The sequence below is a fragment of the Lemur catta genome, unplaced genomic scaffold (assembly GCF_020740605.2).
Source record: "Lemur catta isolate mLemCat1 unplaced genomic scaffold, mLemCat1.pri scaffold_152_ctg1, whole genome shotgun sequence".
Taxonomy (NCBI): Eukaryota; Metazoa; Chordata; class Mammalia; order Primates; family Lemuridae; genus Lemur; species Lemur catta.
This window is the reverse complement of record NW_025423775.1, coordinates 26373-48470: the sequence shown is the minus strand read 5'-3', so window position 1 is coordinate 48470 and position 22098 is coordinate 26373. Positions and strand designations below refer to the sequence as shown.

General features: G+C 55.4%; 5 non-coding genes and 5 pseudogenes across 5 annotated transcripts; all 10 read left to right on the top strand.

Moving 5' to 3' along the window:
- The first annotated feature begins 198 nt into the window (after positions 1-198).
- LOC123629448 lies at positions 199-317 on the top strand (annotated as a pseudogene).
- Positions 318-1512: 1195 nt separating this feature from the next.
- Positions 1513-1631, top strand: LOC123629433. The gene has a single exon (XR_006732064.1). It is a non-coding gene; the product is annotated as a 5S ribosomal RNA (ribosomal RNA).
- Positions 1632-5059: 3428 nt separating this feature from the next.
- Positions 5060-5178, top strand: LOC123629447 (annotated as a pseudogene).
- A 1197-nt stretch (positions 5179-6375) lies between these two features.
- LOC123629432 lies at positions 6376-6494 on the top strand. Its single transcript, XR_006732063.1, has one exon. It is a non-coding gene; the product is annotated as a 5S ribosomal RNA (ribosomal RNA).
- A 3429-nt stretch (positions 6495-9923) lies between these two features.
- On the top strand, positions 9924-10042 carry LOC123629446 (annotated as a pseudogene).
- A 1200-nt stretch (positions 10043-11242) lies between these two features.
- LOC123629431 lies at positions 11243-11361 on the top strand. Its single transcript, XR_006732062.1, has one exon. It is a non-coding gene; the product is annotated as a 5S ribosomal RNA (ribosomal RNA).
- A 3439-nt stretch (positions 11362-14800) lies between these two features.
- LOC123629444 lies at positions 14801-14919 on the top strand (annotated as a pseudogene).
- Positions 14920-16118: 1199 nt separating this feature from the next.
- On the top strand, positions 16119-16237 carry LOC123629430. Its single transcript, XR_006732061.1, has one exon. It is a non-coding gene; the product is annotated as a 5S ribosomal RNA (ribosomal RNA).
- A 3428-nt stretch (positions 16238-19665) lies between these two features.
- Positions 19666-19784, top strand: LOC123629443 (annotated as a pseudogene).
- Positions 19785-20981: 1197 nt separating this feature from the next.
- Positions 20982-21100, top strand: LOC123629428. Its single transcript, XR_006732060.1, has one exon. It is a non-coding gene; the product is annotated as a 5S ribosomal RNA (ribosomal RNA).
- The last annotated feature ends 998 nt before the right edge of the window (positions 21101-22098 follow it).

Genomic DNA, 22098 nt, shown 5'->3' with positions numbered 1-22098 from the left:
TGAGTGCTTGATTTTTGTTGTCATAGGTGTATGTGTTTGTGGCAAAGTGTTGAGTGTTTGGTGTGTATGTAGCAGCTAGAGAGCGAGGCTCTGAAGGCTACTGGGCAGCAGGAGGGCGCGGGGTCGGGTGGGGGGCGCTGGGCCGGGAGGGCCGCGTAGCAGCTGGGCCTCTCGAGGCGTCCGGGGACGGCCGCTGCCGTCTAGGGCCATAGCACCCTGAACGTGCCCGATCTCGTCTGGTCTGGGAAGCTAAGCAGGGTCGGGCCCGGTTAGTACTTGGATGGGAGACCGCCTGGGAATACCGGGTGCTGTAGGCTTTTGCTTCTTCTTTTGTCCCGCCCGCCGGGGGGTCGGGGGTGGGGGGGCCCCCCCTCGCCTTCTGCGCCCGCCCCCACTTTCGCCCTCGGGCCCCGGCCCCTCCCCCCCCTCGGCGCGACCCGCTGCCCCCGCCCGGGGCTTCCTCCCCTCTCCCCCGCTGCAGCACCACCGCCAGGTGGCGGCAGCGGCAGAGCGTCCCAGGCGTTCCGTTGGGCCGGCAGCGGAGCCCCAACCCTGGGCCCCACACCGGGCCGGGGCCGGGCGGCGGGATCCCTAAGTGCCGCCGGGTCTCCTCTCCCCCGGACCCCGCACCCGCCGCCCCGCACTCCGGGACATCGCGTACACCCGGCGCGGGACAGCCCAGGGCGGCAAACCGTGTCCTGGGCCCCCGGACACCCGGCCCACCGTGCACTTTCTCTCCGCCGCACACCCGGGCCTCGGGCCCGGGCCTCACGCCGGGCGGGCTCCTCGCCGCCGACGGGGCTCCGAGAGACACACCGGCGCGCCGCACAGGGCGACTCGCTGGCCCCCTGGGCAGAGAGGACACACAACAGCACACGGAGCGCACGCACCCAAACCCAAACCACCCACCGGCCCCTGGACCCCTGGCTACACACCCCAAACCCCACCCCACCGGGCCACAGGATAGCCGGCTCCGGCCCCCCGCGCAGCCCCCCGCCCCCGCGCGGGGGCTGCTGCCACACGCAGGCCCTGAGGGGAATCGGGGCAGAACGGTCCTCCCCAGACGGGGGTGGGGTGGCGGGGTGGGGGGGGGACACTGCAGATCTTCAGGACCTCCGGGTGACGGACCAGCGGCAGGCGCGGCCCTGCCTCCTCCTCCCGGCCCCGCCCCAAAGCCCCTCCCCACCGTGCCCTCGCGTGGGCCGGCGGAGGGCCCTCTCTCGCGCACTCTCCGGCTCCGGCCCTCCGCCCCCACGCGTGGAAGCCTGTCCCTGCGCGCGTGCCCGTGGGTCTGCTCCTCGGGGTGTGGGACGGCGGTGCGTCCGTGGTTTGGGTGGGGGTGGGGGGTGTGCGCGCGCGAGACCCGTCAGGCTCCGCCTGGCCCCCCACCCCCACCCCGATAAGGGCAGGTGGGCTAGCGAAGGGCCAGGGCGGCGGGAGGGACCCGACTGCGCAGGGAGGGACGCGTCGCAGCAGATCGGCCTCTTGAGGCGTCCGGGGGCGGCCGCCCTCGTCTACGGCCAGACCGCCCTGAACGCGCCCGATCTCGTCTCACCTCGGAAGCTAAGCAGGGTCGGGCCCGGTTAGTACTTGGATGGGAGACCGCCTGGGAATCCCGGGTGCCGTAGGCTTTTTGCTCTGCTTCTTTTTCTGTCCCGCCCCCCTGGGCTGGGAAGGGGAGGGGGGGGCCTTCGCCCTCCGCGCCCGGCCCGGCTCCGCCCCCGGCCGGCCCGGACCCTGCCCCGTGGCCCCTGGAGACAGGGTCAGATTGGAGATGTGGAGGCTCAGTCCCCGAGGCTGTCGCCCCTCACACACCTGCCGCAGGTCCGGGCCTCCGGAACTTCTGACCGACCGGCTCTGAATTCAGGACACAGTCTAAAGTTGTCCAAGGAGATGACCACGTTACCACCCTAGGACAGGAAAAATTGGACCCTATCCACATATGCAGAAGAAGAGAATCTAAACAGCTGGCTATTCGTTCACGGTAACATAATTCAGGAATCCAGAGGCGAAGACATCTAGAAACACTTTTCAAACGTCTAAATCTTTAGAACATATTCTGAAGGATTAAGAAGTAGAAGCATTCTTTGGACAGTCACGAGCAAGACCAGGGTGTCGATAGGAAATCCTTCTGTTCGATACTGCAAGAGACGCTCCAAAAACATACTACAACAAGGGAAAACACTAACAATATATGGGAAAGGAAAATCACCTTTCTTCATTTTCCTCACCTCCTACGGTTCTCAAAAGAGAATGTTTGCCCCTATGCGCGGGAGACCTGTAGAAATCCTAGGTGAGTCCAGCAAGATAGCTCTAGATGAAATCAACATTCGATCGATAGTTTCGATATTTCTTATTTCCTCGCAAATACACAATAATGAATGCAATTCTTGAAAAGGATAACATTCAAAGTCACAGAAAATCCACACAGCACCTACGGGGCAAAGGTGCCAACTTAGATGGAAAACTTAGCAAAAACGTACATGATGGCTCCAATCGATGGAGAGGCTACCCCGTAGTCCTCGATAGACGGACACAGAGTCCCCAAACTAATCATTTCCCCCACATTAATAAATAATCCCATTTAAACAGGGTTTATAACTAGAAACTTACTATCTGCTTCTTTCTCTTTTTCTTTTAATTTGGGAAAGGGATATGTTAAAGAATGATGATCATGATCATGATTATCATTATGACTATTATATTAAATCGAATTAACCGTACCAAAACCCCTCCACTCACCTTATAAAAATGGGAGTTGATGCATATGTGGGAAGCCGCTGTGTATCTTTGTCCCAAGGCGTGGAACCACAAAAACGCTTCTCCCAAACAAATCCCATCTCGACTGTCATCCTTTTCCTTGCTTTTCCTTTGAAAGTTTTTGCTCTCTGTTATAGGACTATCTCATTGAGGTAGTTTGTTAATTTCACAGTTTATAGAATACATGTGGAACCATTCTGGATTCCTTCTGGGCAACTTGTGTGCCAGGGGAAACCTTCTGTTTGGAGAATACTCCTCGCTTACACAGGAAGCTGCAGTTCATCAGCGCTGCTAGAGAATGGCACTGCACGAATCAGTCGAAGTATCTTTATGCGATCTTTGACTAGGTCCGTGTACAAGGGGCTCCCGTGAGGATTACCCTAGATGCTTCCTGGTCACATGTGCCCTATCTTCTCTCTGGTACGTGCTACTCAGAGAATATGCTTGCTCCTGAATTATGCCAGCGTTTATTCATATCCATTTATGCTACATTGCTTTCCAAATGGTTCTATAATTTCGCCTCCCATATCAGCAGGGTGTGTGCAAGAGTTTTCCTCAAAGCCAACACAGTGATCAGTTTCTTAAGTTTCCTCAATCTGGTGAGTTGGAAACTATATCTGGCTTCATTTTTTATTCTGTATTTCCTTGACTAATAATGAGGACACGGGGCCAAAGGCGTATTAAGCATATTAAACGTAGATATCCTGTAACAGTAATATTTTGCCAATTATATGTGCAACAGATACCTTGTCCTGTTTGCAGCTTGTTTTTGACCCTGTTCATGGTATCCTTGGAAACGTTTCATTATGGAAAATTTGAAATAGAAGCAAAATCGGAAAGAATAGTAGAATACTCTCGCACTCCTCTGACTCAAGAAATCACCAACCCCTGGCCAGATCTTGTTTCCTTTATACCCCTCCTACCTTAAGTTCATGATCCCCTTAATAATATCCCTCCATCGATAAAAAGTCAATATGTTTCTATCAAAGGTAGAGGCTTTCTTCCCTCTTTCAGTGTACTCACAGCCACATTAGTCCATGTAAAAATTTCACCGTGTTAGAGATAACAGCAAGTACTCAATGTTTGCGTTTCCCTGAGACACACACGCTCATTCCAGTTTCTTTGAATCGAGTCCAAATACAGTCCATACCTTGTGAGGGGTTGAGATGTCTTTTGAAAGAGTGTCCATACATCGCGACTAGTCGGGGGCAGCCCCGGTTGTCACCGTTTCCCTTTGTTTCCTACCGCTGTCCGCAGTGACCCGAGTTATTTTTGCATTGTGAGGGGTTTCATCCCGGATTTAAACGTATTTAATGTGTTTCAATATCTTGCAATTATTAGACTTACTGGCGATCAAACCGTCCGGTGTCTGGCAATCGGGAGTCTACTCATTCTGGTTCCTGTGTCTTTTGACGTGACCCTCGTCCTGTTGGATATCATAGCATCCACGCTTCCCAGGATAAGAAGCGTCCGTTTCCCGCCCCAGACTTCAAGTCAGCCTATGTCTCCAGTAAGTCTTAGGACCGTTTAGTAACGATGGTTGGCAGAGACCACGATCTAGATGCTGGTGAAATGCCCTACTGTTGAGTTCGCACCTATGTCTCGGCACTTTCCATGGGGAAAAAAAAAAAAAAATAAAGGAAGAAAAGAAAAAAAAAATACAGGAAAACACATTGAGTTTCCACTGATAATCCAAGTTCAAACTGAGAACTGAGAGTTTTTTTACATGACTTGATCGATTTCACCTCTTCCTCTCACACCCAAATTCCCAGTCCCCAAAGACGCCAACAGCATTTCTTCTTTGCAGGATCCCACAGAATAATCGTAGCCATGCACCATAGAACCGTGGACTGGTTCCCACTGCATGAAGTAGGAAAGGCGAGGAAGGAACTTTCTACTTTTCCGGCTGCTCCACTGTGAAAATGTAAGAGCTGCCGTCCGCCGAAGCCAGTCTGCTCATGTCCAAGGAGCTGTGAGCCACGTCACACTCCTTTGGAATATTTCCCTGAGCCTTCATGTGGGCTCCTGACGTCTGTAGAATCTGACAAGTCACACGTTGTCCTCCCGTTTGTGTCCTCCGTGCTTTGAATAGATGTGCTATTGAGTGCTTGATTTTTGTTGTCATAGGTGTATGTGTTTGTGGCAAAGTGTTGAGTGTTTGGTGTGTATGTAGCAGCTAGGGAGCGAGGCTCTGAAGGCTACTGGGCAGCAGGAGGGCGCGGGGTCGGGTGGGGGGCGCTGGGCCGGGAGGGCCGCGTAGCAGCTGGGCCTCTCGAGGCGTCCGGGGACGGCCGCTGCCGTCTAGGGCCATAGCACCCTGAACGTGCCCGATCTCGTCTGGTCTGGGAAGCTAAGCAGGGTCGGGCCCGGTTAGTACTTGGATGGGAGACCGCCTGGGAATACCGGGTGCTGTAGGCTTTTGCTTCTTCTTTTGTCCCGCCCGCCGGGGGGTCGGGGGTGGGGGGGCCCCCCCTCGCCTTCTGCGCCCGCCCCCACTTTCGCCCTCGGGCCCCGGCCCCTCCCCCCCCCTCGGCGCGACCCGCTGCCCCCGCCCGGGGCTTCCTCCCCTCTCCCCCGCTGCAGCACCACCGCCAGGTGGCGGCAGCGGCAGAGCGTCCCAGGCGTTCCGTTGGGCCGGCAGCGGAGCCCCAACCCTGGGCCCCACACCGGGCCGGGGCCGGGCGGCGGGATCCCTAAGTGCCGCCGGGTCTCCTCTCCCCCGGACCCCGCACCCGCCGCCCCGCACTCCGGGACATCGCGTACACCCGGCGCGGGACAGCCCAGGGCGGCAAACCGTGTCCTGGGCCCCCGGACACCCGGCCCACCGTGCACTTTCTCTCCGCCGCACACCCGGGCCTCGGGCCCGGGCCTCACGCCGGGCGGGCTCCTCGCCGCCGACGGGGCTCCGAGAGACACACCGGCGCGCCGCACAGGGCGACTCGCTGGCCCCCTGGGCAGAGAGGACACACAACAGCACACGGAGCGCACGCACCCAAACCCAAACCACCCACCGGCCCCTGGACCCCTGGCTACACACCCCAAACCCCACCCCACCGGGCCACAGGATAGCCGGCTCCGGCCCCCCGCGCAGCCCCCCGCCCCCGCGCGGGGGCTGCTGCCACACGCAGGCCCTGAGGGGAATCGGGGCAGAACGGTCCTCCCCAGACGGGGGTGGGGTGGCGGGTGTGGGGGGGGGGACACTGCAGATCTTCAGGACCTCCGGGTGACGGACCAGCGGCAGGCGCGGCCCTGCCTCCTCCTCCCGGCCCCGCCCCAAAGCCCCTCCCCACCGTGCCCTCGCGTGGGCCGGCGGAGGGCCCTCTCTCGCGCACTCTCCGGCTCCGGCCCTCCGCCCCCACGCGTGGAAGCCTGTCCCTGCGCGCGTGCCCGTGGGTCTGCTCCTCGGGGTGTGGGACGGCGGTGCGTCCGTGGTTTGGGTGGGGGTGGGGGGGTGCGCGCGCGAGACCCGTCAGGCTCCGCCTGGCCCCCCACCCCCACCCCGATAAGGGCAGGTGGGCTAGCGAAGGGCCAGGGCGGCGGGAGGGACCCGACTGCGCAGGGAGGGACGCGTCGCAGCAGATCGGCCTCTTGAGGCGTCCGGGGGCGGCCGCCCTCGTCTACGGCCAGACCGCCCTGAACGCGCCCGATCTCGTCTCACCTCGGAAGCTAAGCAGGGTCGGGCCCGGTTAGTACTTGGATGGGAGACCGCCTGGGAATCCCGGGTGCCGTAGGCTTTTTGCTCTGCTTCTTTTTCTGTCCCGCCCCCCTGGGCTGGGAAGGGGAGGGGGGGGCCTTCGCCCTCCGCGCCCGGCCCGGCTCCGCCCCCGGCCGGCCCGGACCCTGCCCCGTGGCCCCTGGAGACAGGGTCAGATTGGAGATGTGGAGGCTCAGTCCCCGAGGCTGTCGCCCCTCACACACCTGCCGCAGGTCCGGGCCTCCGGAACTTCTGACCGACCGGCTCTGAATTCAGGACACAGTCTAAAGTTGTCCAAGGAGATGACCACGTTACCACCCTAGGACAGGAAAAATTGGACCCTATCCACATATGCAGAAGAAGAGAATCTAAACAGCTGGCTATTCGTTCACGGTAACATAATTCAGGAATCCAGAGGCGAAGACATCTAGAAACACTTTTCAAACGTCTAAATCTTTAGAACATATTCTGAAGGATTAAGAAGTAGAAGCATTCTTTGGACAGTCACGAGCAAGACCAGGGTGTCGATAGGAAATCCTTCTGTTCGATACTGCAAGAGACGCTCCAAAAACATACTACAACAAGGGAAAACACTAACAATATATGGGAAAGGAAAATCACCTTTCTTCATTTTCCTCACCTCCTACGGTTCTCAAAAGAGAATGTTTGCCCCTATGCGCGGGAGACCTGTAGAAATCCTAGGTGAGTCCAGCAAGATAGCTCTAGATGAAATCAACATTCGATCGATAGTTTCGATATTTCTTATTTCCTCGCAAATACACAATAATGAATGCAATTCTTGAAAAGGATAACATTCAAAGTCACAGAAAATCCACACAGCACCTACGGGGCAAAGGTGCCAACTTAGATGGAAAACTTAGCAAAAACGTACATGATGGCTCCAATCGATGGAGAGGCTACCCCGTAGTCCTCGATAGACGGACACAGAGTCCCCAAACTAATCATTTCCCCCACATTAATAAATAATCCCATTTAAACAGGGTTTATAACTAGAAACTTACTATCTGCTTCTTTCTCTTTTTCTTTTAATTTGGGAAAGGGATATGTTAAAGAATGATGATCATGATCATGATTATCATTATGACTATTATATTAAATCGAATTAACCGTACCAAAACCCCTCCACTCACCTTATAAAAATGGGAGTTGATGCATATGTGGGAAGCCGCTGTGTATCTTTGTCCCAAGGCGTGGAACCACAAAAACGCTTCTCCCAAACAAATCCCATCTCGACTGTCATCCTTTTCCTTGCTTTTCCTTTGAAAGTTTTTGCTCTCTGTTATAGGACTATCTCATTGAGGTAGTTTGTTAATTTCACAGTTTATAGAATACATGTGGAACCATTCTGGATTCCTTCTGGGCAACTTGTGTGCCAGGGGAAACCTTCTGTTTGGAGAATACTCCTCGCTTACACAGGAAGCTGCAGTTCATCAGCGCTGCTAGAGAATGGCACTGCACGAATCAGTCGAAGTATCTTTATGCGATCTTTGACTAGGTCCGTGTACAAGGGGCTCCCGTGAGGATTACCCTAGATGCTTCCTGGTCACATGTGCCCTATCTTCTCTCTGGTACGTGCTACTCAGAGAATATGCTTGCTCCTGAATTATGCCAGCGTTTATTCATATCCATTTATGCTACATTGCTTTCCAAATGGTTCTATAATTTCGCCTCCCATATCAGCAGGGTGTGTGCAAGAGTTTTCCTCAAAGCCAACACAGTGATCAGTTTCTTAAGTTTCCTCAATCTGGTGAGTTGGAAACTATATCTGGCTTCATTTTTTATTCTGTATTTCCTTGACTAATAATGAGGACACGGGGCCAAAGGCGTATTAAGCATATTAAACGTAGATATCCTGTAACAGTAATATTTTGCCAATTATATGTGCAACAGATACCTTGTCCTGTTTGCAGCTTGTTTTTGACCCTGTTCATGGTATCCTTGGAAACGTTTCATTATGGAAAATTTGAAATAGAAGCAAAATCGGAAAGAATAGTAGAATACTCTCGCACTCCTCTGACTCAAGAAATCACCAACCCCTGGCCAGATCTTGTTTCCTTTATACCCCTCCTACCTTAAGTTCATGATCCCCTTAATAATATCCCTCCATCGATAAAAAGTCAATATGTTTCTATCAAAGGTAGAGGCTTTCTTCCCTCTTTCAGTGTACTCACAGCCACATTAGTCCATGTAAAAATTTCACCGTGTTAGAGATAACAGCAAGTACTCAATGTTTGCGTTTCCCTGAGACACACACGCTCATATCCAGTTTCTTTGAATCGAGTCCAAATACAGTCCATACCTTGTGAGGGGTTGAGATGTCTTTTGAAAGAGTGTCCATACATCGCGACTAGTCGGGGGCAGCCCCGGTTGTCACCGTTTCCCTTTGTTTCCTACCGCTGTCCGCAGTGACCCGAGTTATTTTTGCATTGTGAGGGGTTTCATCCCGGATTTAAACGTATTTAATGTGTTTCAATATCTTGCAATTATTAGACTTACTGGCGATCAAACCGTCCGGTGTCTGGCAATCGGGAGTCTACTCATTCTGGTTCCTGTGTCTTTTGACGTGACCCTCGTCCTGTTGGATATCATAGCATCCACGCTTCCCAGGATAAGAAGCGTCCGTTTCCCGCCCCAGACTTCAAGTCAGCCTATGTCTCCAGTAAGTCTTAGGACCGTTTAGTAACGATGGTTGGCAGAGACCACGATCTAGATGCTGGTGAAATGCCCTACTGTTGAGTTCGCACCTATGTCTCGGCACTTTCCATGGGGAAAAAAAAAAAAAAATAAAGGAAGAAAAGAAAAAAAAAATACAGGAAAACACATTGAGTTTCCACTGATAATCCAAGTTCAAACTGAGAACTGAGAGTTTTTTTACATGACTTGATCGATTTCACCTCTTCCTCTCACACCCAAATTCCCAGTCCCCAAAGACGCCAACAGCATTTCTTCTTTGCAGGATCCCACAGAATAATCGTAGCCATGCACCATAGAACCGTGGACTGGTTCCCACTGCATGAAGTAGGAAAGGCGAGGAAGGAACTTTCTACTTTTCCGGCTGCTCCACTGTGAAAATGTAAGAGCTGCCGTCCGCCGAAGCCAGTCTGCTCATGTCCAAGGAGCTGTGAGCCACGTCACACTCCTTTGGAATATTTCCCTGAGCCTTCATGTGGGCTCCTGACGTCTGTAGAATCTGACAAGTCACACGTTGTCCTCCCGTTTGTGTCCTCCGTGCTTTGAATAGATGTGCTATTGAGTGCTTGATTTTTGTTGTCATAGGTGTATGTGTTTGTGGCAAAGTGTTGAGTGTTTGGTGTGTATGTAGCAGCTAGAGAGCGAGGCTCTGAAGGCTACTGGGCAGCAGGAGGGCGCGGGGTCGGGTGGGGGGCGCTGGGCCGGGAGGGCCGCGTAGCAGCTGGGCCTCTCGAGGCGTCCGGGGACGGCCGCTGCCGTCTAGGGCCATAGCACCCTGAACGTGCCCGATCTCGTCTGGTCTGGGAAGCTAAGCAGGGTCGGGCCCGGTTAGTACTTGGATGGGAGACCGCCTGGGAATACCGGGTGCTGTAGGCTTTTGCTTCTTCTTTTGTCCCGCCCGCCGGGGGGTCGGGGGTGGGGGGGCCCCCACACCTCGCCTTCTGCGCCCGCCCCCACTTTCGCCCTCGGGCCCCGGCCCCTCCCCCCCCTCGGCGCGACCCGCTGCCCCCCGCCCGGGGCTTCCTCCCCTCTCCCCCGCTGCAGCACCACCGCCAGGTGGCGGCAGCGGCAGAGCGTCCCAGGCGTTCCGTTGGGCCGGCAGCGGAGCCCCAACCCTGGGCCCCACACCGGGCCGGGGCCGGGCGGCGGGATCCCTAAGTGCCGCCGGGTCTCCTCTCCCCCGGACCCCGCACCCGCCGCCCCGCACTCCGGGACATCGCGTACACCCGGCGCGGGACAGCCCAGGGCGGCAAACCGTGTCCTGGGCCCCCGGACACCCGGCCCACCGTGCACTTTCTCTCCGCCGCACACCGGGGCCCTCGGGCCCGGGCCTCACGCGGGCGGGCTCCTCGCCGCCGACGGGCTCCGAGAGACACACCGGCGCGCCGCACAGGGCGACTCGCTGGCCCCCTGGGCAGAGAGGACACACAACAGCACACGGAGCGCACGCACCCAAACCCAAACCACCCACCGGCCCCTGGACCCCCTGGCTACACACCCCAAACCCACCCCACCGTGCCACAGGATAGCCGGCTCCGGCCCCCCGCGCAGCCCCCCGCCCCCGCGCGGGGGCTGCTGCCACACGCAGGCCCTGAGGGGAATCGGGGCAGAACGGTCCTCCCCCAGACGGGGGTGGGGTGGCGGGGTGGGGGGGGGACACTGCAGATCTTCAGGACCTCCGGGTGACGGACCAGCGGCAGGCGCGGCCCTGCCTCCTCCTCCCGGCCCCGCCCCAAAGCCCCTCCCCACCGTGCCCTCGCGTGGGCCGGCGGAGGGCCCTCTCCTCGCGCACCTCTCCGGCTCCGGCCCTCCGCCCCCACGCGTGGAAGCCTGTCCCTGCGCGCGTGCCCGTGGGTCTGCTCCTCGGGGTGTGGGACGGCGGTGCGTCCGTGGTTTGGGTGGGGGTGGGGGGGTGCGCGCGCGAGACCCGTCAGGCTCCGCCTGGCCCCCCACCCCACCCCCGATAAGGGCAGGTGGGCTAGCGAAGGGCCAGGGCGGCGGGAGGGACCCGACTGCGCAGGGAGGGACGCGTCGCAGCAGATCGGCCTCTTGAGGCGTCCGGGGGCGGCCGCCCTCGTCTACGGCCAGACCGCCCTGAACGCGCCCGATCTCGTCTCACCTCGGAAGCTAAGCAGGGTCGGGCCCGGTTAGTACTTGGATGGGAGACCGCCTGGGAATCCCGGGTGCCGTAGGCTTTTTGCTCTGCTTCTTTTTCTGTCCCGCCCCCCTGGGCTGGGAAGGGGAGGGGGGGGCCTTCGCCCTCCGCGCCCGGCCCGGCTACCGCCCCCGGCCGGCCCGGACCCTGCCCCGTGGCCCCTGGAGACAGGGTCAGATTGGAGATGTGGAGGCTCAGTCCCCGAGGCTGTCGCCCCTCACACACCTGCCGCAGGTCCGGGCCTCCGGAACTTCTGACCGACCGGCTCTGAATTCAGGACACAGTCTAAAGTTGTCCAAGGAGATGACCACGTTACCACCCTAGGACAGGAAAAATTGGACCCTATCCACATATGCAGAAGAAGAGAATCTTAAACAGCTGGCTATTCGTTCACGGTAACATAATTCAGGAATCCAGAGGCGAAGACATCTAGAAACACTTTTCAAACGTCTAAATCTTTAGAACATATTCTGAAGGATTAAGAAGTAGAAGCATTCTTTGGACAGTCACGAGCAAGACCAGGGTGTCGATAGGAAATCCTTCTGTTCGATACTGCAAGAGACGCTCCAAAAACATACTACAACAAGGGAAAACACACTAACAATATATGGGAAAGGAAAATCACCTTTCTTCATTTTCCTCACCTCCTACGGTTCTCAAAAGAGAATGTTTGCCCCTATGCGCGGGAGACCTGTAGAAATCCTAGGTGAGTCCAGCAAGATAGCTCTAGATGAAATCAACATTCGATCGATAGTTTCGATATTTCTTATTTCCTCGCAAATACACAATAATGAATGCAATTCTTGAAAAGGATAACATTCAAAGTCACAGAAAATCCACACAGCACCTACGGGGCAAAGGTGCCAACCTTAGATGGAAAACTTAGCAAAAACGTACATGATGGCTCCAATCGATGGAGAGGCTACCCCGTAGTCCTCGATAGACGGACACAGAGTCCCCAAAACTAATCATTTCCCCCACATTAATAAATAATCCCATTTAAACAGGGTTTTATAACTAGAAACTTACTATCTGCTTCTTTCTCTTTTTCTTTTAATTTGGGAAAGGGATATGTTAAAGAATGATGATCATGATCATGATTATCATTATGACTATTATATTAAATCGAATTAACCGTACCAAAACCCCTCCACTCACCTTATAAAAATGGGAGTTGATGCATATGTGGGAAGCCGCTGTGTATCTTTGTCCCAAGGCGTGGAACCACAAAAACGCTTCTCCCAAACAAATCCATCTCGACTGTCATCCTTTTCCTTGCTTTTCCTTTGAAAGTTTTTGCTCTCTGTTATAGGACTATCTCATTGAGGTAGTTTGTTAATTTCACAGTTTATAGAATACATGTGGAACCATTCTGGATTCCTTCTGGGCAACTTGTGTGCCAGGGGAAACCTTCTGTTTGGAGAATACTCCTCGCTTACACAGGAAGCTGCAGTTCATCAGCGCTGCTAGAGAATGGCACTGCACGAATCAGTCGAAGTATCTTTATGCGATCTTTGACTAGGTCCGTGTACAAGGGGCTCCGTGAGGATTACCCTAGATGCTTCCTGGTCACATGTGCCCTATCTTCTCTCTGGTACGTGCTACTCAGAGAATATGCTTGCTCCTGAATTATGCCAGCGTTTATTCATATCCATTTATGCTACATTGCTTTCCAAATGGTTCTATAATTTCGCCTCCCATATCAGCAGGGTGTGTGCAAGAGTTTTCCTCAAAGCCAACACAGTGATCAGTTTCTTAAGTTTCCTCAATCTGGTGAGTTGGAAACTATATCTGGCTTCATTTTTTATTCTGTATTTCCTTGACTAATAATGAGGACACGGGGCCAAAGGCGTATTAAGCATATTAAACGTAGATATCCTGTAACAGTAATATTTTGCCAATTATATGTGCAACAGATACCTTGTCCTGTTTGCAGCTTGTTTTTGACCCTGTTCATGGTATCCTTGGAAACGTTTCATTATGGAAAATTTGAAATAGAAGCAAAATCGGAAAGAATAGTAGAATACTCTCGCACTCCTCTGACTCAAGAAATCACCAACCCCTGGCCAGATCTTGTTTCCTTTATACCCCTCCTACCTTAAGTTCATGATCCCCTTAATAATATCCCTCCATCGATAAAAAGTCAATATGTTTCTATCAAAGGTAGAGGCTTTCTTCCCTCTTTCAGTGTACTCACAGCCACATTAGTCCATGTAAAAATTTCACCGTGTTAGAGATAACAGCAAGTACTCAATGTTTGCGTTTCCCTGAGACACACACGCTCATTCCAGTTTCTTTGAATCGAGTCCAAATACAGTCCATACCTTGTGAGGGGTTGAGATGTCTTTTGAAAGAGTGTCCATACATCGCGACTAGTCGGGGGCAGCCCCGGTTGTCACCGTTTCCCTTTGTTTCCTACCGCTGTCCGCAGTGACCCGAGTTTATTTTTGCATTGTGAGGGGTTTTCATCCCGGATTTAAACGTATTTAATGTGTTTCAATATCTTGCAATTATTAGACTTACTGGCGATCAAACCGTCCGGTGTCTGGCAATCGGGAGTCTACTCATTCTGGTTCCTGTGTCTTTTGACGTGACCCACGTCCTGTTGGATATCATAGCATCCACGCTTCCCAGGATAAGAAGCGTCCGTTTCCCGCCCCAGACTTCAAGTCAGCCTATGTCTCCAGTAAGTCTTAGGACCGTTTAGTAACGATGGTTGGCAGAGACCACGATCTAGATGCTGGTGAAATGCCCTACTGTTGAGTTCGCACCTATGTCTCGGCACTTTCCATGGGGAAAAAAAAAAAAAAATAAAGGAAGAAAAGAAAAAAAAAAATACAGGAAAACACATTGAGTTTCCACTGATAATCCAAGTTCAAACTGAGAACTGAGAGTTTTTTTACATGACTTGATCGATTTCACCTCTTCCTCTCACACCCAAATTCCCAGTCCCCAAAGACGCCAACAGCATTTCTTCTTTGCAGGATCCCACAGAATAATCGTAGCCATGCACCATAGAACCGTGGACTGGTTTCCCACTGCATGAAGTAGGAAAGGCGAGGAAGGAACTTTCTACTTTTCCGGCTGCTCCACTGTGAAAATGTAAGAGCTGCCGTCCGCCGAAGCCAGTCTGCTCATGTCCAAGGAGCTGTGAGCCACGTCACACTCCTTTGGAATATTTCCCTGAGCCTTCATGTGGGCTCCTGACGTCTGTAGAATCTGACAAGTCACACGTTGTCCTCCCCGTTTGTGTCCCTCCGTGCTTTGAATAGATGTGCTATTGAGTGCTTGATTTTTGTTGTCATAGGTGTATGTGTTTGTGGCAAAGTGTTGAGTGTTTGGTGTGTATGTAGCAGCTAGGGAGCGAGGCTCTGAAGGCTACTGGGCAGCAGGAGGGGCGCGGGTCGGGTGGGGGGCGCTGGGCCGGGAGGGCCGCGTAGCAGCTGGGCCTCTCGAGGCGTCCGGGGACGGCCGCTGCCGTCTAGGGCCATAGCACCCTGAACGTGCCCGATCTCGTCTGGTCTGGGAAGCTAAGCAGGGTCGGGCCCGGTTAGTACTTGGATGGGAGACCGCCTGGGAATACCGGGTGCTGTAGGCTTTTGCTTCTTCTTTTGTCCCGCCCGCCGGGGGGTCGGGGGTGGGGGGGCCCCCCCTCGCCTTCTGCGCCCGCCCCCACTTTCGCCCTCGGGCCCCCGGCCCCTCCCCCCCCTCGGCGCGACCCGCTGCCCCCGCCCGGGGCTTCCTCCCCTCTCCCCCGCTGCAGCACCACCGCCAGGTGGCGGCAGCGGCAGAGCGTCCCAGGCGTTCCGTTGGGCCGGCAGCGGAGCCCCAACCCTGGGCCCCACACCGGGCCGGGGCCGGGCGGCGGGATCCCTAAGTGCCGCCGGGTCTCCTCTCCCCCGGACCCCGCACCCGCCGCCCCGCACTCCGGGACATCGCGTACACCCCGGCGCGGGACAGCCCAGGGCGGCAAACCGTGTCCTGGGCCCCCGGACAACCCGGCCCACCGTGCACTTTCTCTCCGCCGCACACCCGGGCCTCGGGCCCGGGCCTCACGCCGGGCGGGCTCCTCGCCGCCGACGGGGCTCCGAGAGACACACCGGCGCGCCCGCACAGGGCGACTCGCTGGCCCCCTGGGCAGAGAGGACACACAACAGCACACGGAGCGCACGCACCCAAACCCAAACCACCCACACGGCCCCTGGACCCCTGGCTACACACCCCAAACCCCACCCCACCGGGCCACAGGATAGCCGGCTCCGGCCCCCGCGCAGCCCCCCGCCCCCGCGCGGGGGCTGCTGCCACACGCAGGCCCTGAGGGGAATCGGGGCAGAACGGTCCTCCCCAGACGGGGGTGGGGTGGCGGGGTGGGGGGGGGACACTGCAGATCTTCAGGACCTCCGGGTGACGGACCAGCGGCAGGCGCGGCCCTGCCTCCTCCTCCCGGCCCCGCCCCAAAGCCCCTCCCCACCGTGCCCTCGCGTGGGCCGGCGGAGGGCCCTCTCTCGCGCACTCTCCGGCTCCGGCCCTCCGCCCCCACGCGTGGAAGCCTGTCCCTGCGCGCGTGCCCGTGGGTCTGCTCCTCGGGGTGTGGGACGGCGGTGCGTCCGTGGTTTGGGTGGGGGTGGGGGGGGTGCGCGCGCGAGACCCGTCAGGCTCCGCCTGGCCCCCCACCCCCACCCCGATAAGGGCAGGTGGGCTAGCGAAGGGCCAGGGCGGCGGGAGGGACCCGACTGCGCAGGGAGGGACGCGTCGCAGCAGATCGGCCTCTTGAGGCGTCCGGGGGCGGCCGCCCTCGTCTACGGCCAGACCGCCCTGAACGCGCCCGATCTCGTCTCACCTCGGAAGCTAAGCAGGGTCGGGCCCGGTTAGTACTTGGATGGGAGACCGCCTGGGAATCCCGGGTGCCGTAGGCTTTTTGCTCTGCTTCTTTTTCTGTCCCGCCCCCCTGGGCTGGGAAGGGGAGGGGGGGGCCTTCGCCCTCCGCGCCCGGCCCGGCTCCGCCCCCGGCCGGCCCGGACCCTGCCCCGTGGCCCTGGAGACAGGTCAGATTGGAGATGTGGAGGCTCAGTCCCCGAGGCTGTCGCCCCTCACACACCTGCCGCAGGTCCGGGCCTCCGGAACTTCTGACCGACCGGCTCTGAATTCAGGACACAGTCTAAAGTTGTCCAAGGAGATGACCACGTTACCACCCTAGGACAGGAAAAATTGGACCCTATCCACATATGCAGAAGAAGAGAATCTAAACAGCTGGCTATTCGTTCACGGTAACATAATTCAGGAATCCAGAGGCGAAGACATCTAGAAACACTTTTCAAACGTCTAAATCTTTAGAACATATTCTGAAGGATTAAGAAGTAGAAGCATTCTTTGGACAGTCACGAGCAAGACCAGGGTGTCGATAGGAAATCCTTCTGTTCGATACTGCAAGAGACGCTCCAAAAACATACTACAACAAGGGAAAACACTAACAATATATGGGAAAGGAAAATCACCTTTCTTCATTTTCCTCACCTCCTACGGTTCTCAAAAGAGAATGTTTGCCCCTATGCGCGGGAGACCTGTAGAAATCCTAGGTGAGTCCAGCAAGATAGCTCTAGATGAAATCAACATTCGATCGATAGTTTCGATATTTCTTATTTCCTCGCAAATACACAATAATGAATGCAATTCTTGAAAAGGATAACATTCAAAGTCACAGAAAATCCACACAGCACCTACGGGGCAAAGGTGCCAACTTAGATGGAAAACTTAGCAAAAACGTACATGATGGCTCCAATCGATGGAGAGGCTACCCCGTAGTCCTCGATAGACGGACACAGAGTCCCCAAACTAATCATTTCCCCCACATTAATAAATAATCCCATTTAAACAGGGTTTATAACTAGAAACTTACTATCTGCTTCTTTCTCTTTTTCTTTTAATTTGGGAAAGGGATATGTTAAAGAATGATGATCATGATCATGATTATCATTATGACTATTATATTAAATCGAATTAACCGTACCAAAACCCCTCCACTCACCTTATAAAAATGGGAGTTGATGCATATGTGGGAAGCCGCTGTGTATCTTTGTCCCAAGGCGTGGAACCACAAAAACGCTTCTCCCAAACAAATCCCATCTCGACTGTCATCCTTTTCCTTGCTTTTCCTTTGAAAGTTTTTGCTCTCTGTTATAGGACTATCTCATTGAGGTAGTTTGTTAATTTCACAGTTTATAGAATACATGTGGAACCATTCTGGATTCCTTCTGGGCAACTTGTGTGCCAGGGGAAACCTTCTGTTTGGAGAATACTCCTCGCTTACACAGGAAGCTGCAGTTCATCAGCGCTGCTAGAGAATGGCACTGCACGAATCAGTCGAAGTATCTTTATGCGATCTTTGACTAGGTCCGTGTACAAGGGGCTCCCGTGAGGATTACCCTAGATGCTTCCTGGTCACATGTGCCCTATCTTCTCTCTGGTACGTGCTACTCAGAGAATATGCTTGCTCCTGAATTATGCCAGCGTTTATTCATATCCATTTATGCTACATTGCTTTCCAAATGGTTCTATAATTTCGCCTCCCATATCAGCAGGGTGTGTGCAAGAGTTTTCCTCAAAGCCAACACAGTGATCAGTTTCTTAAGTTTCCTCAATCTGGTGAGTTGGAAACTATATCTGGCTTCATTTTTTATTCTGTATTTCCTTGACTAATAATGAGGACACGGGGCCAAAGGCGTATTAAGCATATTAAACGTAGATATCCTGTAACAGTAATATTTTGCCAATTATATGTGCAACAGATACCTTGTCCTGTTTGCAGCTTGTTTTTGACCCTGTTCATGGTATCCTTGGAAACGTTTCATTATGGAAAATTTGAAATAGAAGCAAAATCGGAAAGAATAGTAGAATACTCTCGCACTCCTCTGACTCAAGAAATCACCAACCCCTGGCCAGATCTTGTTTCCTTTATACCCCTCCTACCTTAAGTTCATGATCCCCTTAATAATATCCCTCCATCGATAAAAAGTCAATATGTTTCTATCAAAGGTAGAGGCTTTCTTCCCTCTTTCAGTGTACTCACAGCCACATTAGTCCATGTAAAAATTTCACCGTGTTAGAGATAACAGCAAGTACTCAATGTTTGCGTTTCCCTGAGACACACACGCTCATTCCAGTTTCTTTGAATCGAGTCCAAATACAGTCCATACCTTGTGAGGGGTTGAGATGTCTTTTGAAAGAGTGTCCATACATCGCGACTAGTCGGGGGGCAGCCCCGGTTGTCACCGTTTCCCTTTGTTTCCTACCGCTGTCCGCAGTGACCCGAGTTATTTTTGCATTGTGAGGGGTTTCATCCCGGATTTAAACGTATTTAATGTGTTTCAATATCTTGCAATTATTAGACTTACTGGCGATCAAACCGTCCGGTGTCTGGCAATCGGGAGTCTACTCATTCTGGTTCCTGTGTCTTTTGACGTGACCCTCGTCCTGTTGGATATCATAGCATCCACGCTTCCCAGGATAAGAAGCGTCCGTTTCCCGCCCCAGACTTCAAGTCAGCCTATGTCTCCAGTAAGTCTTAGGACCGTTTAGTAACGATGGTTGGCAGAGACCACGATCTAGATGCTGGTGAAATGCCCTACTGTTGAGTTCGCACCTATGTCTCGGCACTTTCCATGGGGAAAAAAAAAAAAAAATAAAGGAAGAAAAGAAAAAAAAAATACAGGAAAACACATTGAGTTTCCACTGATAATCCAAGTTCAAACTGAGAACTGAGAGTTTTTTTACATGACTTGATCGATTTCACCTCTTCCTCTCACACCCAAATTCCCAGTCCCCAAAGACGCCAACAGCATTTCTTCTTTGCAGGATCCCACAGAATAATCGTAGCCATGCACCATAGAACCGTGGACTGGTTCCCACTGCATGAAGTAGGAAAGGCGAGGAAGGAACTTTCTACTTTTCCGGCTGCTCCACTGTGAAAATGTAAGAGCTGCCGTCCGCCGAAGCCAGTCTGCTCATGTCCAAGGAGCTGTGAGCCACGTCACACTCCTTTGGAATATTTCCCTGAGCCTTCATGTGGGCTCCTGACGTCTGTAGAATCTGACAAGTCACACGTTGTCCTCCCGTTTGTGTCCTCCGTGCTTTGAATAGATGTGCTATTGAGTGCTTGATTTTTGTTGTCATAGGTGTATGTGTTTGTGGCAAAGTGTTGAGTGTTTGGTGTGTATGTAGCAGCTAGAGAGCGAGGCTCTGAAGGCTACTGGGCAGCAGGAGGGCGCGGGGGTCGGGTGGGGGGCGCTGGGCCGGGAGGGCCGCGTAGCAGCTGGGCCTCTCGAGGCGTCCGGGGACGGCCGCTGCCGTCTAGGGCCATAGCACCCTGAACGTGCCCGATCTCGTCTGGTCTGGGAAGCTAAGCAGGGTCGGGCCCGGTTAGTACTTGGATGGGAGACCGCCTGGGAATACCGGGTGCTGTAGGCTTTTGCTTCTTCTTTTGTCCCGCCCGCCGGGGGGTCGGGGGTGGGGGGGCCCCCCCTCGCCTTCTGCGCCCGCCCCCACTTTCGCCCTCGGGCCCCGGCCCCTCCCCCCCCCTCGGCGCGACCCGCTGCCCCCGCCCGGGGCTTCCTCCCCTCTCCCCCGCTGCAGCACCACCGCCAGGTGGCGGCAGCGGCAGAGCGTCCCAGGCGTTCCGTTGGGCCGGCAGCGGAGCCCCAACCCTGGGCCCCACACCGGGCCGGGGCCGGGCGGCGGGATCCCTAAGTGCCGCCGGGTCTCCTCTCCCCCGGACCCCGCACCCGCCGCCCCGCACTCCGGGACATCGCGTACACCCGGCGCGGGACAGCCCAGGGCGGCAAACCGTGTCCTGGGCCCCCGGACACCCGGCCCACCGTGCACTTTCTCTCCGCCGCACACCCGGGCCTCGGGCCCGGGCCTCACGCCGGGCGGGCTCCTCGCCGCCGACGGGGCTCCGAGAGACACACCGGCGCGCCGCACAGGGCGACTCGCTGGCCCCCTGGGCAGAGAGGACACACAACAGCACACGGAGCGCACGCACCCAAACCCAAACCACCCACCGGCCCCTGGACCCCTGGCTACACACCCCAAACCCCACCCCACCGGGCCACAGGATAGCCGGCTCCGGCCCCCCGCGCAGCCCCCCGCCCCCGCGCGGGGGCTGCTGCCACACGCAGGCCCTGAGGGGAATCGGGGCAGAACGGTCCTCCCCAGACGGGGGTGGGGTGGCGGGGTGGGGGGGGGGACACTGCAGATCTTCAGGACCTCCGGGTGACGGACCAGCGGCAGGCGCGGCCCTGCCTCCTCCTCCCGGCCCCGCCCCAAAGCCCCTCCCCACCGTGCCCTCGCGTGGGCCGGCGGAGGGCCCTCTCTCGCGCACTCTCCGGCTCCGGCCCTCCGCCCCCACGCGTGGAAGCCTGTCCCTGCGCGCGTGCCCGTGGGTCTGCTCCTCGGGGTGTGGGACGGCGGTGCGTCCGTGGTTTGGGTGGGGGTGGGGGGGGTGCGCGCGCGAGACCCGTCAGGCTCCGCCTGGCCCCCCACCCCCACCCCGATAAGGGCAGGTGGGCTAGCGAAGGGCCAGGGCGGCGGGAGGGACCCGACTGCGCAGGGAGGGACGCGTCGCAGCAGATCGGCCTCTTGAGGCGTCCGGGGGCGGCCGCCCTCGTCTACGGCCAGACCGCCCTGAACGCGCCCGATCTCGTCTCACCTCGGAAGCTAAGCAGGGTCGGGCCCGGTTAGTACTTGGATGGGAGACCGCCTGGGAATCCCGGGTGCCGTAGGCTTTTTGCTCTGCTTCTTTTTCTGTCCCGCCCCCCTGGGCTGGGAAGGGGAGGGGGGGGCCTTCGCCCTCCGCGCCCGGCCCGGCTCCGCCCCCGGCCGGCCCGGACCCTGCCCCGTGGCCCCTGGAGACAGGGTCAGATTGGAGATGTGGAGGCTCAGTCCCCGAGGCTGTCGCCCCTCACACACCTGCCGCAGGTCCGGGCCTCCGGAACTTCTGACCGACCGGCTCTGAATTCAGGACACAGTCTAAAGTTGTCCAAGGAGATGACCACGTTACCACCCTAGGACAGGAAAAATTGGACCCTATCCACATATGCAGAAGAAGAGAATCTAAACAGCTGGCTATTCGTTCACGGTAACATAATTCAGGAATCCAGAGGCGAAGACATCTAGAAACACTTTTCAAACGTCTAAATCTTTAGAACATATTCTGAAGGATTAAGAAGTAGAAGCATTCTTTGGACAGTCACGAGCAAGACCAGGGTGTCGATAGGAAATCCTTCTGTTCGATACTGCAAGAGACGCTCCAAAAACATACTACAACAAGGGAAAACACTAACAATATATGGGAAAGGAAAATCACCTTTCTTCATTTTCCTCACCTCCTACGGTTCTCAAAAGAGAATGTTTGCCCCTATGCGCGGGAGACCTGTAGAAATCCTAGGTGAGTCCAGCAAGATAGCTCTAGATGAAATCAACATTCGATCGATAGTTTCGATATTTCTTATTTCCTCGCAAATACACAATAATGAATGCAATTCTTGAAAAGGATAACATTCAAAGTCACAGAAAATCCACACAGCACCTACGGGGCAAAGGTGCCAACTTAGATGGAAAACTTAGCAAAAACGTACATGATGGCTCCAATCGATGGAGAGGCTACCCCGTAGTCCTCGATAGACGGACACAGAGTCCCCAAACTAATCATTTCCCCCACATTAATAAATAATCCCATTTAAACAGGGTTTATAACTAGAAACTTACTATCTGCTTCTTTCTC